The following is a 19,609-nucleotide window of genomic DNA, read 5'->3' as shown; positions in this document are numbered from 1 at the left end:
ACTAAACCTCTCATTCTTTTTAAAAGTGTTTTATTTTCATAAGAAATGTTGAAATTACAAATATAAAATAATTTTGTTTTCATGAGACAAAATAATTTACATACTACTTATGTTATATACCTAATTACAAAATTTATTTTCCTGTTATTTTATGTCTTTAATTCTGAGTATATGAGTTCACCTCTTTGGACAAGATTAACAAGGTTTCTCCTCTCAAGATGCTCACATTTCAAAAGGAGAAACGGAAAATTAATAAGCAAAAATAAGTAACAGACTGGATTTGTGAACTGCAGTAAACTTCTGAATTCCTTCAGGGATTTCAATAATTTTTAATGAATATAAATATAATATCCAAACAACATTGAGAGAAGTCCAGAAATTTTATATATTTCACATAAACGTAGTAGTTTTTTTTCTCTTATTCTCTTCATCAGCCCACTTATTGCTACAAATTTAGCAATTTCTTGAACATGATATTTTTTAACTTCCATTGTGATAATAACAAAAACCATTCAAACAAAGCAGCTTTGTTGCCTGGGCAACACTTCTCTTTCCTGCATTCATCAGTTTCCAGTTAAGGGACCATTTTAACCATTAGTAAATATAGACAGATTATATCCCCTAATGAATGAATAATTAAATTCTCTTATAGGATAAATGCCTCTCTACAGAACAACATAGAACTTAGTGCTGAGATGCAAGATTACATAGAAGCTGTAACATAATCACTCCATACCTATTGGGCATTCATTATCCAACATTCTATAAGCATACAAGATACAAATATACACATACATAATTTGCAGGCTAGGAGGAGAGACAGATGAGGGAGAGAAAAAACGCTAATATTTCACTATAAGAAAAATAGTATTTTTTTTTTCTATTACAAGGTGCCACAGGGATATGAGATAGTAAATTCACACTCTGCCATGTTGTCTGTTCACTGAGGCTGTATATACAAAAGTCAGACAATTAAATTTGTGAACTCATACTAGAAAAAGGGCTACATACCTTATTGCTGATTATCACTATGGTCACCTTCGAAGTTTTACCCTTGGGACGCTATGCATTGATGCCAGTGCCTAGTCCACCTTTCAAAGAAATTTTGAAGCTTTTTTTCTGGAATGGCCATCAGAGCTGCCATCATATTGAACTTGATGTCCAGAATGTCATCAAAATGTCTTCCTTTCAATATTTCCTTTATCTTTAGGTAAAGACAGAAATAATTGGGGGCCAGATCAGGTGAGTAAGGAGGGTGTTACAATACAGTTATTTGTTTACTGGCTAAAAGTTCCCTCACTGACAGTGCTGTGCGAGCTGTTGTGATGCAAGAGCCATGAATCGTTGGCGAAAAGTTCAGGTCATTTTCGTCTAACTTGTTCATGCAGCCTTTTCAGCACTTCCAAATAGTAAACTTCATTAACTGTTTTTCTAATTGGTACAAATTCATAATGACTAATCCCTCTGATATCAAAAAAGGTTATCAACATCATTGCAACAAATTCACGAACCTAATTATTAAGACAGTGTGTGTGTGTGTGTGTGTGTGTGTGTGTGTGTTCAGTAGCAGAAAAAATCAAATTATAGACTTGCTATTGGATTGAGCAGATCAGACATGATTTGTCCATGAGGCAGTGTGGTTGGTAGGAATTCAAAAGTGCCATTCACTTTCTTTGAGCAACTGTATTTTAAGATTAGGCCGACCAATTTGAATAGAAGTTCTGGTTGGAATAGTCTGAACTGTTCTGTCAGGGAATGTGTGAATGCAGCTACAACACAATTTAGGATTGCCTATGCAATGGTGAACATCTCAGCAAAGCCTCTCCCCAAACCCCCATTTGGAAACAAATTTTCTTCTGCCTCTGAAGTACTTATATTTTATTGTCTGTACTGGTTATGGGGACCCTGACATAATTCCCTTATGTCTTTGTAGATGTAATTGTCCCTATGAAAGTATGGATGTCTACATATCTTTACATATACAATAGTACCAAGCTTGCTTGCTCATGAATGGATATTTAATAGATATTACTAGAAGGAAATCAATCTCTCTCTCTCTCTCTCTCTCTCTCTCTCTCTCTCTCTCTGTAGCTGCAACATCTTAATATCTGAACAGAAATTTCTCAATGAAATATTGTGTACAGACATTTCCATCAAATTATATTCCTATGATTAAATATTGAATGGTAAAACAAACCTAAAGGGAATGGGGTTAGTACTGATACAATTATTTATAAATTATGTGGGCTGTGGCATACCAGACACTACTTTTGGGGGGAAATCCCAGGAATGTTTTTTGGCATAAATATAAGTAATTATGAATTTATCTAAAAATAATTTGAAGTGTTTTGCCATTGAACTTTTGAAAGAATGAAATGTGGTTTTATTTCCAGCATTAGAAAAATACAAATTCGATATCCTCTTTATTTTTATATGGACCAGAAAAATATGAGATCACTTTACACAGGAAAGTATAACATTTGTAATAGAGGTAAACATGTGTTTTGTATTTTACATGTACGAGAAAAATTAGGGTCATGAAAATGTCTTCTGTGCAATTTTCTACTGTTTTTTGTTTTCTCCTCCTGAAGATTTTGTCAGTGTTATTTGTGCAATGAAATTGTCCTGACTTGATTCAATATTAAGTCTATATCTCTAATAGTTTGATTTGAGGACAAAGTTTTTCATTTGTTCCCATTAGTCTTTGGCAATTAGAATACAAAATGAAAGACACAAAGCAAATAGATAATAGCAGTGTAAGCAAATCACAAGTGAGTTGGTTTCAGCACCACTAGCCTGACAATGATAAGAAAGCAAGAGAAAAGTGATATCCTAGAAGCAAGGGGAAATTATTACCCTCACAACCCACTTGCATATCTCAAGGAGACCTTTTTTGACTTCACTAGTGGCACTTTCAGTAGCTTTGATGTCAAAGAGAAAAGAAAGAAAGAAACAAAAACAAACCTGTGTCAATTTTCTGTTTATGAAACCCAGAAAGCAGTTGTCTGGATTTGTTCTGATGCCGTCTGTAGCCTGACTCCAGATGTCTCCATGTGCGGCAACTGCTATTGGAGGGGTCATTGTCCCTGTGGGACTTATCTTTCAAGGCAGAATCAACCAGGCTTGTCTTAATTAAGACACAAGTGTATATCAAAAGAGAAAAACATAATAATCAGCTGAGAATTTTAGAGGATGGTATTCTAACGGAGATTTGTGATTATGAGGTATCTTTTTTTATACAAAAATTAAACTGTTATATGCACTTTTTGTTTAAAAACAATTAAGAATAGATTCGATGTAGCTTTTCATAATACATTTGGCTCTACTTTACTAAATACATTTTGTAAATTGATCTAAGTCTATATAGCTTTCAAATGGTACTGCATATTACAAATGAATCAATGTTTCAATGTTTTAATCTAAAGAACTCAGCCATGTTACAGTATACTTCAGAGTTTTCTGTGAAAGTGAGCTATTTGTTTGTGTATATTTTATGTATGGTTATCAATATAGCAAACATTGAATGTAGAAGGATGCACAAAACATTGACCACTGGCTGAAGGATGGGCAAGGGGCAAAGAGAGAAATAGTTTTCCTTCTTTTCTCTATGAGCTTTTTTTTTTGTTCTGCAAATAAAGCAAAATTAGCCATATAATGTGCATTATGTGACATATCACATTGTGAAGAAGTTTAATTATTTTTCATTTCTATTGACATTTATACTTCAGAACAAGATGATTAAATGTGAGTTATATTATGAAATGATCAGTAAGATGAAAAAAGAAGTTTTACCTAAAAAAATGACAATTCCTCATAATATTTTATTGTTTTAGTAAGGCATAGGGCTGGTATGAGTAAATTCCTGCTTGAATTTGTCATCCATAATTGAACATAGGTAAAGGATTGAAGTTGGATTTGGATATCCTGAAATTTCATAACTGATCTTCAAAGTGAAAATTATGGGGATTATTTAAATTAATAAAATAAGAGGTAAGTTGCAGATTTACTTTTAGAAACATAAAAAAAGTGTCATCAATCCAGATAAGCAATTTTAATCTAAATAACTAATTGATTCCAAACTCCCCATTCAAGAAAGATGATAGGCAGAGATGTGTCTACTGATACTGATAATCCAATAGTTTCAAACATTCTAGAAAATTTTTAGGAGATTATGAGTTTAATTAAATCTATACTATATGTCTGAATTTTTAAAATACTATTTCCTGATTTTGGCAAGAAAATTAGGTGCTTATTTGTATTGCTATTCAGCACCTTCATAATAGGTGGTGATTATGTAATAATGTTCTTATCTCATTTCATATAATGAAAATAGGCCAATAGTAGATATAATAGAAAAACGTTGAGTGGAAACACACACGATCAAGTCTATCTACTATTTAATTCTCAGATCTTGAATAAACTTATGATATTAAAAACCTAGTACATTAAATCTCCCTTTATATTCTAAAGACACTGTTTTTACATTTAGTAAAAATATATACTCGTCATGACAACTCTACAAATTATGAAACTAAGAAATATTACTTGATTTTAAAAATGCTCCTGAGAGTGATGGGGAAGTAATTCAAACACTGTTGTTCTGATTTCTGTCTGTGTGCGATTCCTAAAGGAAGAACCAGTGGACTTGAAGATCAGGGAAACACTGGAGATTGGATTAATCATTAGCCATGGAAAAATGAGGGTATGTCAGCTCAATTTCTGGACTTTGATTCCTTTGAACTTTGTTACTATCAACCTCTGTTCTGGGAATAAAGACAAAAATAACAAAAATACCGTATCACCTCAGACTCTTGAGATAAGAGAGTTTTATAAATTTTCCAACTACTGATTATTATTGCAGCAAGAACTAATTCCCTGCCATGAAATTTGGATATATTGATATTTTTTCATTTTTTTCATAGTTAAATTTTGAATTCCTTTTATAGATGCCAGTTTAAAAAACAAGGACAGTGTTTTCTGTTAAGCCACATGAACAGTACACATGCTAATAATTCTAATGACATATAAAGAGTTTAAGGAAAGTTGTAGGAAATTACAAGTTTTAAAACATGAAAGAATGATTAGTATTGTGTGCTATACTTTGCGTCTAAACACCCTTCAACCATTCCAGGTATTTAAGAAAAAAATATTTAATAATACTTTATCATCAGGATAATGTGTTTTAATTATGGCTATTTAAAAAATACATGTGCACAGAAAAAAATAAACAGTGACCACAATCAGACTTAATATGCCAGCAATATGGCAGACTAATTATCTGAATAGCCTTACCAATACTTTACATACTGGGGATGCCAAAAAAATGTATACACATTTTAAGCGATGTTATCTATGCTCAAGTAGTAGTTTACTATAATCAGAAGTGTCTGGACGCTGATGGTGACCACTTTAAGTACGTCCTGTAATTGCAGAAGTTAAACGTGACTTGCATTCATCTTTTGTTTTCAGTATATACTGAGTATTACAATTAATAGAATTTTTTCCTTTCTTAAAATGTGTATACATTTTTTGGGAACCCTCTGTATAAAACAAGTTATGTAAATAGAAATATCATCTTCATGTGCAGAGTTGATTTGGCAAGAAAGTGAGAGAAATGCTCAGAAACCAAAATAACAAATATGAAGGGTGATAAAGCACCAAACTTGGGCTACCATGAGAGCATTATGATCTTCCATAGTCCAAATGTCTCCATTTTAATGGAACTCACAAGGAAGAAAGAAGAAAAAGTCTACATCCTGCACAAAGTGGGAAATCATGAGAATCTTGCACAAAAACTGACTCCAAAGACAATTTTCTGAAGGAAAAGAGAAATTATGAAAACAAGAAAGCACTCAACTGACAAGAGGGAGGGGAAACTTTCATGCTTATGTGGAGGGCTTACAAACAGCTTTAACAAAGAATTTCCAATGACAGTCTGGTTACAATGTATCTTTTAAACTGGACTCAACACTGCTGCTATAGCCCCCAGAAGACTTAAGCTTGGAATTTACTTTAAGAAGGTCCCAATGTGTACCCTTCCCATGTACCTGACTGAATGAATAAAGGGAATCCACTCTCAATCAAAGTCTCAAAAGTTGCATAGATAAAATTTAATTTATCATAATCCCACTATCCTCAAAACCTTAGGATATAAATCATAGGGAACAAGTGTAGCAGAAGCAACAAACATCAGTAATGAAGTATCACAGTTTTCAGATGGATACTCAGATTACAAAAGGCAAATGATACAAGATCAGAGAAATGTAATTTTATTAATATAAGACAAAATTGACCTTATGAACAAAAGCCTTTTTAGAGATTAAACATGGAAGTTCAATTGAGGAGAAAAGAACAATTCTAGACTTTCATAAAGCTGTAATATAAATAAAATATGTGAAGCCAAAAGTGAAAGAACTACAAGTAGAAATGGACATAGCTTCAGTTTTGTTTTTGTTTTTTTCTGGGAGATTTAATGCACTACTCTTCAAAATTGATACTAAGTGTAAGGGAGATTTGAACCACACAAATTACAAGGTAACACTAAAGGACATACAGATACATACTTCTGTTTTAAAACATTAGCATATTTGAGTTGCTTTAGTGGAGAAAGGAGTATATTTTTGGATGGTAGGTTTAACACAAACAACAAATGTGGTAAAGGGAACTAACGAAATTCTTAGAGAGGAAACAAAGATAAAGGGAACACAGACTTTATTATTTATTTAAAACCCACTAAATACAGAAAGAAACTAGGATAGGTTTTGTTTAGGAAAGTGTCTAACTAATGAATTAGAAATTGGTATTTCCTTCTTTAAGTAACTAAATACCTTAGTAAGGCTAACAAAATATTTACATTTATTCAAATGAAAGATTTATAGAAAAATTCACAGTCAATATAGCAAATACATACTTATAAAAATTGAAAGGTATGCTCTATACATCAGACTCCAGGCTGGAAGACAGAAAGTACTACACACACAGCTTTCTAACAGGAGGAACTTATCAGAGGGAATTGGTTACCCAGGCAAAGGGAATGCTGAGAAGCCAAACATTGAGACAATTCAGAGATTATCAACTATAGAAAACTAGAGGAATCAGAGTCCAGGACTATCCAATGGGATCTGAGATCACAAAAAGAGAGTAAATCCCATGAAGCTGAATCCATAGTAGACATGAGACATGATGCTACTGGAATGCAACAGCAAGAATGATGGAGAAAAATATTCTGTCTTCTCCTCTCATCTCACCTTCCAATCTTGCACTAGTATTTCCCATTGGCTTAACTAGAAATCACAGGTCAAGGTAATGTGAGAAATAGGAGCAACATAGAAGGTGGGAAGGAAGGGATCTGCAAGCAAACAGGAAATTGATGGATTATCCTTAATTGTCAAGTGAGGAGAGTTCAAAGGAGATCTGGAAAAAGTGTCTTCCTTTGGGCATTAGCAGAATAGAAATGCTTCTCCAGCCTAAAGTTGGGAGAAAAGCTACTTAGGAGGGGTAAAGAGGTACAGAGATGGAAACAAACTAGCTGATGTAGGGATAGACAAGTAGATTAACTTCATACGAGTAGAAGTACCATGTACTGGAGAATGGAAGAGAAGTTTAATGGGAGCAATAGAAGGTTAATGACAAAGAGTGATGATGCATAATTACTGTCTTTTTCCACATATTTCTGATATTTATTTCCTACTGACAACTATTAGTTTAGAAAACAAAGAAAAAAATATGTAGATGATTTATTCTCCAAACCTAGGTAACCTAAATTTGTATCCTTTAGATTTATCAATGTCTCAACATGTCATAGATTGCATTACCCCAATACAATAAATAAGAGTATCCAAATGCAGAATATTTTAATCTTCAAAATGGGAGGCAGGACTCCTCACTGAAGAAAGCTTTTCATAAGGTACGATACTCTAGGAAGCAAATTTGATAATGTTGATGACACTAGCTACCTGCACTCTTATCTTTACTGTGTCTTAAAACTGGTGAGAACCTAATCTGAAAATCATTGTGTTCTCGTGTGTGTGTGTGTGTGTGTGTGTGTGTGTGTGTGTGTGTGTATACATACAGCAAGGCTTCTGAAATAAAGATAATTTGGAAGGAATATACAGAACTATGTAGTTTGTAACAAGAGCACCAAACAAAAGGAGCAACTGAGAGTTAATGGAATTATTTGGACTGCCCATGCAGATATATTACTGTGAACAGATGTCACATTGGTTACTAAAAATGACCAAAATGACAGAGTGGAAGTGATGGCAAACCTTTTTTTGGACAATAACTGCTGAGTGCTGAAACAAGACAGATGAAAGGGTAGTGTCTGAAATTTATAGCCTATGTTTTCATCTAGGAGTTTTTTGTTGTTTCAGGTCTTATTTTTAAGTCTTTAATCCATTTTGAGTTTATTCTTGTATATGGTGTAAGAAGGTGTTCCACTTACTACTTCTTCTTCTTTTCCTCTTCCTCCTCCTCCTTCTTCTTCTTCTTTTTTCTTTTTTTTTTTTTTTTTTTTTTTCATATATCTTATGGATAGACTTTTGTATATTCTTGTATTCTTGCATCCTTTGTCATAGATTACATGATCATATAAACATGAATTTATTTCTGGGCTCTCTATTCTGTTCCATTGATCTATATATCTCTTTTTACAACATCTGGCAATTAAGTTTGTGAAGTTTTTGCGATGATGTTTCTAACCTTTTTTGATATCAGAGGGATTATTCATTATGAATTTGTACCAACTGGAAAAAACAGTTAACCAAGTTTCCTATTTGGAAATGCTGAAAAGGCTGTGTGAAAAAGTTAGATGACCTGAACTTTTCACCAACAATTTATGGCTCTTGCATCACGACAATGCACTAGCTCACATGACACTGTCTGTGGGGAGTTTTTAGCCAGTAAACAAATGAATGTATTTAGAGCACCCTCCCTACTCACCTGATCTTGCCCCCAAAGACTTCTTTCTCTACCTGAAGATAAAGGAAATATTGGAAGGAAGACATTTTGATAACATTCAGGACATCAAGGTTAATATAATGACAGCTCTGATGGCCGTTCCAGAAAGAGTCCCAAAATTTCTTTGAAGGGTGGACTAGGTGCTGGCATCAGTGCATAGCTTCCCAAGGGGAGGACTTCGAAGGTGACTGTAGTGATGTTCAGCAATGAGGTATGTAGCACTTTTTCTAGGATGAGTTCATGAACTTAATTGGCAGACCATGCTGTTTTGATTTCTGGCCTTGTAGTATAGATTGATATCAGGTTGCATGATACCTCCAACTTTGTTCTTCTTTCTTAGGATTGCTGTGGCTATTTGAGGTTTTTATGGTTCCATATAAATTTTAGGATTATTTGTTTTAGTTCTGCAAATAATCCCATTGGTATTTTGATAGGGACTACATTACATCTATAGATGATTTGGGTAGTATGGATATTTAAAATATATTAACTCTTCTTATCCATAAAACTGGTATATGCTTCCATATATTTGTATCTTCAGTTCCTCTTTTCAGTGTTTTATAATTTTCTGAGTACAGGACTTTCACTTCCTTGGTTAAATTTATTCATATATATATTATTTTTTTGATGCAATTGTAAATGGGATTGTTTTCTTATTATTTTCTGATTGTTCATTATTTGTATATAAAAATGCAACAAATTTTGAATATTATTTTTGTATCCTACTACTTTACTAAATTCATTTAGCAGTTCTAATAGGTGCAATCTCAGGGGTTCTCTATAGTATCATGTCATCTGTAAATAATGACCATTTTATGTCTTCCTTTCCAATTTGGATGCCTTTTATTTCTATTTCTTTTCTGATTGCTGTGGCTAGAACTTGCAATACTATGATGAATAGAAGTGATGAAAGTGAATAGCCTTGTCTTGTTCCTGATCATAAGGAGAATGCCTTTAGCTTTTCCCTATTGAGTATGATGTTAGTTGTGAGTTTGCTATATGTGGCCTTTATTATATGGAGATGCATTCTCTCTATTTGCTGATAATTTTTATCATACAAGGATGCTGGATTTTGTCAAGTGCTTTTTCTGCATCTATTGGTATGATCATATGATTTTTATTTTGTTCATCTGTTGTTTTATTTTAATTGATTTGTTTATATTGAACATATGTTGCATCCCAAGAATAAATCCCATGGAATCATAATATTTTTAATGTATTGCTGAATTCATTTTGCTAATATATTGTTGAGGATTTTTGCATCTATGTTCATTAGGGATATCAGCCTATAGTTTACTTTTCTTTTTAATTGAAGTTTATTGGGGTGACAATTGTTAGTAAGGTTACATAGGTTTCAGATGTACAATTCTGTAATATATCATCTATATATCACATTGTGTGTTCACCACCCAGAGTTAATTTTCTTTTTGAATTGTCTGTCTGGTTTTAGAATGAGGGTAATGGTAGCCTTCCCTCTTCTTGAATTTTTTGGAACAGTTTGAGAATAATAGATGTTAATTATTCTGTGAATGTTTGATAAAATTTACCTGTGAAGCCATCTGGTCCAGGACTGGTCCAGGACTACTGTTTTTTGGGGAGCTTGTTGATTACTGATTCAATTTTATTAATAGTAGTCAGTCAGTTCAGATTTTCTGTTTTTTTTTTTTTCATTCAGCCTTGGGAGCTTGTATGTTTGTAGGAATTATTCCATTTCTTCAAGATTGTCCAATTTGTTTGCATATAATTGCGCAGAGTATTTTGTTAAACTTTTTGTATTTTGATGGTTTCTGTTATCACTTCTCCTCTTTCATTTCTTATTTTATTTATTTGGGTCTTTTCTTTTTTCCTGATGAGTTTGGTTAGTGTCTATCAATTTTATTTATATTTTCAAAGAACCAGCTCTTGGTTACATTGATCTTTTGTACGCTTTTAAGTCTTTTTTTTGTTTATCTGTGCTCTGATCTTTATTATTTCCTTCTTCTACTCGCTTTGGGGCTTTGTTTGCTCTTGTTTTTCCAGTTTCCTTAAGTGTAATGTTCGATTGTGATTGTTTATTTGAGATTTTTTTCTTATTTCTTGAGGTAGGACTGCGTTGCTATGAATTTCCATCTTAGAAATACTTTCTCTGTAGTTTTGAGATGTTGTGTTTTCATTTTCATTTGTCTCAAGGTATCATTTGATTTATTTCTTGATCTCTTCATTAACTCATTCATTGTTTAGTAGCATGTTATTTAATCTCCATGTGTTTGTGTGTTTTTTAGGGCTCTTTGTTTGGATGGTTTTGTAATTGATTTCTTGTTTCATACCATTATGGTCAGGGAGGATGCTTGATATGATTTCAATCTTCTCGAATTTTTTGAGACTTGTTTTATGGCCTGTCTTAGAAACTGCATCATGTGAACTTGAAAAAAAAAATGTATATTCTGCTACTTTGGGGTGAAATGGTCTAAAAACATCAATTAAATCTATCTGGTCTAGTGTGTCATTTAAGGCCATGGTGTCCTTGTTGATATTCTGTGGAAAATCTGTCAATGGGGTGTTAAAGTCTAATTATGATGTATCTTATTGTGGACCTCTTTGGGTTCATCTTTTTTGGGACTCTATATGCTTCCTGGCCTTGTATGTTTTTTTTTGTTGTTGTTTTTCCCCCCCCCCCCCAGCAGCTTAGGGAAGTTTTCAGTCATTATTTCTTCAAATAGGTTCTTGACTTCTTGGTCTCTTTCTTCTCCGTCTGGTGCTCTGTGATGTGATTGTTGTTATGCTTGATATTATCTCAGAGGTCCCTGTAATAACTCTTCATTTCAGTTATTATATTCTTTATTTTTGTCTGGTTCTGTTATTGTGGTTCATATGTCCTTCTCTATGCTTGCCATCTATTTGTTGAAATTCTTACTAAGTTTCTTATGCATTCTTATAGCATGTGTTTTGAACTCTGTCTCTGGTAGGTTGGTTGCCTCAATTTAATTTAGTTTTTTGTGGGGTTTTTTTTCTGGAGTTTACTTCTATTTAGGAAATGTTTCTTGTTTCCTCATTTTGGCTGTCTCTAGTGTTTATTTCTATTAGGTAGTTCAATATCTTCCAGTGTTCACTGCATGGCCTTATGTAGTAGGTGTTCTGTGCTGTCCAATGTCACAATCTACCTGATTTCCCTGGTACACCATGTGTTTCAGGAGTGTTTCTCGGGTGTGTTGTTTGTGGCCTCCTGTTGTAGTTTAGCCTTCATTGCTTTTGGCAAATCAATAGATAGGATTGACTCTGAGGTAGAATTACTGTGAAGATTGGCTATGCCCTCAGTGTATGAGCTGCTGTGTTGGGCTGTCCCCTCAGGAGTTTCAACCCATTGGGCTTGTGTACCTGTTCAGACCACCCTTTGGGTGGGCCACTTGTGGGCATAATTTGGTGGTGCTCTGTTGTGTCTTCAGCCAATCTTGGTTGTGTTGTTTCTGGTGCATCTTGGGAGAGTCTCTTGTGCAAGACAATTTTCACCTTCCATGTGACCAGCCTGGGGTTACCTGGTTAGAGCTAAAAAACTGTATTCAGTTGACTGCTGCCTGTGCTGGACCTGGAGGCACGTGGGAGTGGCCTAGCTGTGACCCTCGACTGACTGCCACCAGTATTGGGCCTGGGCAGCTTAGCAAAATGCCCAGGGCACCCCTAGTTCTGTTGCGACCTGCTGACTGCCCATGAGGTTCAGCTGCTGAAAGAGCCACCTTAGGTGCGGGGATCAGGGTGGTTTTCCAGGTGCTGATATTGCCCCCAGTGATGCCACCTGAGTTGAGTGGGGTGGGGCCCCAAAAGGTCACCAAGGTGGGGTGGATATTGCTCACATACTTAAGTAAATTCAGTTCTTGCACCATTGCTGCACCTGTGGCCACTGTGCAAAATGCCCAGAGAACACCACAGGCAGCTACTGCTTGCTTTGGGCCTGGAGATTCCCGAGAGTCTCCCAAGGAAGGCTGCAGCATAAGCTGGGGCTGACTTCCTGCCACTCGAAGTTTCTCAGATAGCCACAGAGACTGCATGATGTGCTTCTGGAAAAGCCTCCCAGAACTTGTGAGGTGTGTCTGGCCTCCCAGGTGTCAATAGTGGCCCTGGTGATGCTGTGTGAGCTGGCCATGTGTGGAGTTCACCAGGCAAATGCAGTCTCAGATTTGGCTATGTTGGGGAGGGTACAGCACAGGAAAGATAGTGCCCATCTGTAGTCTACATGTGAAGACGGCTCCACACAGGGATAATGGTAGCTATTTCTCTAGCCCTCTTCCTAAAGCCACACAACTCACTCTTTCCCTGTATGTCTCTGGCACCTTTCAAGTTAACGCTCCTCCACCAGAGTCCAGGGTGAGTACTTGCAGGCAAGTGAGCCTTTATGCAGGAACTTTAAGAGGGCCTCTGGTTTTCCAGCCACCTTCTGTCTCACCAGAATGTGTGGAATCCTAACTGATTTTATACCAGACATTGTGGAGTCTCCTCTTCCTGGCATAGGAACACTGGGTTGGGAAACCCTGTGTGAGGATGGGACCCCTCACTCTTCAGGGGGAACCTCTGCTGCCAAGCTGTCCCTCCTAATACTCAACCACTACCTGTGGGTTTGAGTCAGCGCATTTTGTGTATCTGTCCCTCCCTCCAGTCTTGATGTGGCCTCTTCTTTATATCCTTAGTTATAGGGTTCTGTTCAGCTAGTCTTCAGGTGATTCTTGGGAGTGAGTGTTCTATAATTATTTGTAATTTTAATGTGGTCATGGGAAGAGGTAAGCAGAGCATTTGCCTAATCTGCCATCTTGAAATCCTAATTCCTAGCATCTTAAGAGCAATGCTGAAGTGCTTTTCTCGCCATTTTGCTGTAATGTTGACACATTTCCCTTTTCAAATAAAGATCATAATTATATCATTCTGCTTACTCTTACCTAAAAGGTATTGTGCATGAACCAATACAATTTTTACTCCATTTCAAAATAATCCTTCTATTAATGAATCATATTTAAGTGAATTTTCTTTATAGAAACACATGTTGTAGCATAATAGGCTGTGTATAGAACACTGCATTGGGCAAGTGGAAAAAACATTTTTCTTTCAAATCAAGTCCATAAAACAAGCATTATTATTACATATAATATATTGTCTGGTATAGCACAATTATGTTAACCATTAATAATAAAAGAAAATTGTTAAAACCTCATATATTTGGCAGTGAAATATAATCTAATAGTTCAAAAATTCATAATGGAAATATATACAAATACATACAATATTGTAAATAGCACTTATTGAATATAAAAATTTGTAGGACACTGAGACATGTGTAGCCCTTAATGCACTTATTTGAGAAAAACTCAAGACTGAAAGTTAATTTGAACATTAAGAAAAATGCAGTAGGATAGAAAGGATTAAAAAAAATTGAGAATTAAAATGGAAAGGAAAGACACAGAGGAGTTCAAAAAAGCTAAGGTATTAAAAAAAGATCAAAGAAATAAAAGATTAATAAAAATAATGAAAAATACTTAATACAAGAACTTCCATTTCTGTCCCCATGACACACATATAAACACACATAGCAAAAAATAATGACCAATTATAAGAACATAGTAGTCAAAATGGCAGGAGAGAGCTGATGTTATGGGAAGGACCTGGTAGCAGACAGCAGTACAGCAGTGTATGTTTTGCATTTGGCCCACTTTTCCAAATTTGAGAGGAAATTGACAGCTTTGTGGCACTATGGTGATAATAATATGAAGCTATGGCTTGCCAAGTGTTCAGACCTTGAAAAGCCACTTGTTAAAAAGTAGTAATAAAACTGGATTACATCACGGAAATGGCAGTATGAAGTGAGCCTCTCGAAATCTGCCCTGGAATTTACAACAAATTGAACAGCTAAAATTCCACACAGGATTCCCTGTGCAGCAGACAGGCAAGACTAAAAGACACCCAACTGAAATGATCTAAAGATGGGCAAATGAGCGAGCAGGGTAGGAGGGAATTGGGAAGTGTGGAGACGCAGGCCCGGTGGGCCGCAGAACGAAGACAGGAGCTCGGAGCTCCCTGAAGTCAGAGGTACCACAGTGACCAGAGAGGGAAGAATTCAGACGCTAGTGCTCCCCTTATGGCCCACAGTTCTGCCTGAAGGATCAGCATACAACATGGTTGAACCCAACACTCATGGCAGAGACCTTGGGGCAAAGACTGAGGGAAAAGGGGTGAGAACAGTGGTTAAGCCATAACTGTGAAGCAGAGGACAGAAGACATAAGCACAGAGTCTAGCCGAGCCCTGTCCACCATCCCAGAGCTCACCCCACCCCCACCTACCCAGTGCTAGAAGCTAAACAGTAGCAGTGTCAGATCAAAATAACAGACTATTAGCAGCTCTGACAACTGGCCATGCAGCCATGGACTCGAAGCCCAACTACTTCTGGCGAAGTGGAGGTAGCATTGGGTGCAGGATTGACTGTACTGGTGGTTGCAGACATTGCTCAGAGGCACATCTCACAACCCACCCACCTCTGCCCCCACCTATCTGGGAGTATCCCTGCAGGGGTAAACAGAGCCATTGAAATAGACAAACTCTTGTACAGGGAGAGCTTGGAACTTCAAAATCTCTCTACATACACCAAGTAGACAGTGCTTTGAGACTTAGGTGACCTCCACACAGAGTAGAAGCCCACCTTAAAGGGAATCAGTCCATTGTGTGAGAAGCCAGAACAGTGCAGATAAAATATAACACTACAGCATGAGAGAGAATAAAACTCTGCAGTGGGAGAGAAAATAAAACATTCCACCAACACCTACTGGAAAGCAAAAGAAAGACCTCTTCCTATCAACCAGTTGCAGAACCCACTCTTGTAGATACCTAGGAAGAAAAATAATAATTCATTTATTGTCATGAATAACCAAGGAAACAAGGCAGCTCAGAAAGAAAATAAAAAGTCTCCAGAAAATGGACTAATAGACATGGAAATATGTGAATTAAATGACAGAGAACTCAAGATTGCAGTTCTGAAAAAAACTCAACGAGATGTAAGAAAACACAGACAGGCAATTTAATAAATCAGAAAAACGGTCAAAGAACAAAATGAACATTTCACCAAAAAGACTGAAAATTTAAAAAAGAACCATAGAAAATCTTGACATTAAGAAATCAATAAAATAAATGAAGAATGAAATAGCCAATTGAGGTAATAAAGCTGAACAAATCAAGGAAAGAATCACTGACATCAAAGATAGAAATGTGGAAATGACCCATATGGAAAAAGAGAAAGACTTGAGAGTTAAAAAAAGGGAAAGAACTCTACAAGAACTTTCTGACTCCATCAGAAAGAGTAATATAAGAATAATAGATAGAAGAATAATAATGTAGCAGAAGGAAAAGAAAGGGAAAAGGGAACAGAGAGTATATTCAAACAAATAGTTGACGAGAACTTCCCAAACTTGTGGGAAGAACTGGATCCTCGAATCGAAGAAGCAAATAGAACACCGAATTACCTGAGTCCCAACAGGCTTTCTCCAAGTCACATTGTATTGAAGCTGTCAAAAATTAAGAGCAAAGAAAGGAACCTCAAGGCAGCCAGGGAAAATAAGACAGTAACCTACAAAGTAAAGCCCATTAGATTATCATCAGATTTTTCAACAGAAACACTACAAGCCAGGACAGAGTAGAATCAAATATTCAAATTATTGAAAGAGAGAAACTGTGAGCCAAGAATAAAATATCCAGCAAAGATATTTTTTAGACATGGAGGAATAAAGACCTTTCCAGACATATAGAACGTGAAGGAATTTTCTAATACATGACATGCACTACAAGAAATACTGAAGGACCACAAACGAAAAAGCAAAAAATACAAAACCATGAGTAGTATTACAAGCAGACAGATAGAAGCAGGAAATAGCAACCCCTATACCAAATAGGACACTATGCACTTAAACATAACATACAAAGGAAAGAAGACAAAAAAAAAAAAAAAAAAAAAAAGTAAAACTTGAAAAGAAAAAAGAGGAAAAACACAACTTGCTACAGTAGCATAGAAATCAACTCACAACTTGAATAGGGACAATTTCTGAAAATAAAAACATGCAAGGGGAGAGAGTAAAGGTATGAGCAGGCAAAGTGGAATGGAGAAAAGAAGCGTGCTGAACAAAATAGAATACTCTAAATATGAAACTGTTTTTCCATAAACTTAATGGTAACCGCTCAAAAAAAAAAAAAAAATCCAGAATGAGATTTATCACATAAAAAAAGAGGAAAGAGAGGCAAATATCATAGAATACCATGACACAGAAGTAATAGACAGCAACACAAAGGCAAAGAAACAATGGAGACACTGTTCTACCAAAAAAACAAAGATAGAATGATAGGAAATCTTAATATATCAATAATCACCCTAAATGTAAATGGACTGAACTCACCAATAAAAAGGCACAGATTAGAAGATTGGATCAGAAAACTAAACCCAGCCATATGCTGCCTCCAAGAAACACAACTGAGCTATGAGGACAAATATAGACTCAAAGTGAAAGGGTGGAAATTGACACTCCAAGCAAATGGTATTCAGAGAAAAACAGGTGTGGGTATACATATATCAGATGAAACAGACCTCAGAATAAAAAAGGTAACAAGAGACAAAGATGGACATTTCCTAATGATGAAGGGGAATATACAACAAGAAGACAAAACAGTCATCAATATTCATGCCCCCAATGAGGGAGCTCTGAAATATGCAAATCAACTACTAACAGAACTAAAAGGATATATTGACCAAACACAACTAGAGTAGGGGACCTAAATACATCATGACGGGTATGGATAGATCATCCAAACAGAAAATGAATAAAGAAATATCAGCCCTAAATGACACATTAATGAAATGGACATACTTGACATTCATGGAGCACTTCATCCTACAATATCAGACTATACATTCTTTTCTAGTGTACATGGAACATTCTCAAAGATAGACCATATATTGGGACATAAACTAGCCTCAGCAAATTTAAGAAGATTGAAATCACAACAAGCATATTCTCTGAACACAAGGCTTTGAAATTGGATATCAACTGCAAAAAGAAAGCAGGAAAAATCACAACTATGTGGAGATTAAACAACATACTTTTAAAAAACGACTCAGTCAAAGAGTTAATAAGAGGAGAGGTCAGAACATACACCGAAACAAATGAGAATGAAAGTACATCCTACCAAAATTTGGGGGTTTCAGCTAAAGCAGTTTTAAGAGGGAAATTTTTATCATTACAGGCCTATCTCAAGAAACAAGAAAAATCCCAGATAAATAACCTCAAGTTATATCTTAAAGAACTAGAAAAAGAAGAACAAATGAAACCAAAGTCAGCAGAGGAAAGAAATAATAAAATCAGAGAACTAAATGAAATAGAGAACAAAAAGACAGAAAAAAGTAATGCAACGAAGAGCTGGTTCTTCAAAAAGTTTAATAAAATTGACAAACTCTTGGCTAGACTGACTAACATAAAAGAGAAAAGACACAAATAAACAAAATCAGACATGAAAGAGGGGAAGTTATGATGGATGCCACAGAAATACAAAGGATCATCCAAGAATACTATGAAGGAATATATGCCACCAAATTCAATAACCTGAAGAAAGGGACATGTTCTTAGAAACATACAGTTTTTCTTCGCTGAATCACAAAAAATTGGAAAATCTAAATAGACCAATTAACAGGCAGGAAATTGAATCAGTCATATGAAACCTTCCCAAAAGCAAATATCAACATAGTTAAAATGGCTACATTACCCAAAGCAATATACAGATTTAATGCAATCCCCGTCAAAATCCCAATGGCATTTTTAAAAGAAATAGAACAAAAATTATCAGATTTGTATGGAAGCACAAAGACCCTGAATAGTCAAAGCAATCCTAAGAAAAAGAATAATGCTGGAGGTATCACACTCCTGACCTCAGCTTGTACTACAGAGTAACAATAATCAAAGCAGTATGGTTTTGGCAGAAAAACTGACACACAGACCAATGGCATCGAATTGAGAACCCAGAAATAAAACCACTTAAATATGGACAGATAATTTTGACAAAGGCACCAAAACCATACAATGGAGAAAAGACAGCTTCTTCAATAAATAGTGCTGGGAGAATTGGAAAACCACATCCAAAAGAATGAAACTATACTGCTATCTGTCACCATGTACTACAATTAACTTAAAGTGGATCAAACACCTATACTTCAGACCTGAATCAATAAACTGCATAAAAAAAAGTATAGGTACTAAACTTCTGGACCTTGGGTTCAAGGAGGATTTCATGAATTTGACTTCAAAGGAAAGGGAAGTAAAAGCTAAAATACATGAATTGGACTATATCAAACTAAAAAGCTTCTGCACAGCAAAAGAAATATTGACAAAATAAAGAGGCAACCAACTGAATGGGAGAAGATTTTTGTAAACAATACCTTTGATAAGTGGGTTATATTCAAAATATATAAGGAACTCATACAACTCAACAACAATAAAACAAACAGTCCAATTGAAAAAATGGCAGATGATCTGAATAGACATTTCTCCAAAGAGAGCACACAGACATATGACATATGAAAAGATACTCAACATCACTAATCATCAGAGGAATGCAAATAAAAACCACAGTGAGATATCACTTCACACCAGTCAGAATGGC

General features: G+C 35.4%; 1 protein-coding gene across 9 annotated transcripts in view; it reads left to right on the top strand.

Annotated features, from left to right (window-relative positions):
• SNTG1 (syntrophin gamma 1) overlaps window positions 1-19,609 on the top strand; it is an 817,517-nt gene that overhangs the window by 315,783 nt on the left and 482,125 nt on the right. The window lies entirely within an intron of this gene.

The sequence above is a fragment of the Rhinolophus sinicus genome, chromosome 7 (assembly GCF_057876585.1).
Source record: "Rhinolophus sinicus isolate RSI-liver-muscle chromosome 7, RSI-T2T, whole genome shotgun sequence".
Taxonomy (NCBI): Eukaryota; Metazoa; Chordata; class Mammalia; order Chiroptera; family Rhinolophidae; genus Rhinolophus; species Rhinolophus sinicus.
This window is presented reverse-complemented; position numbering and strand designations above follow the sequence as displayed.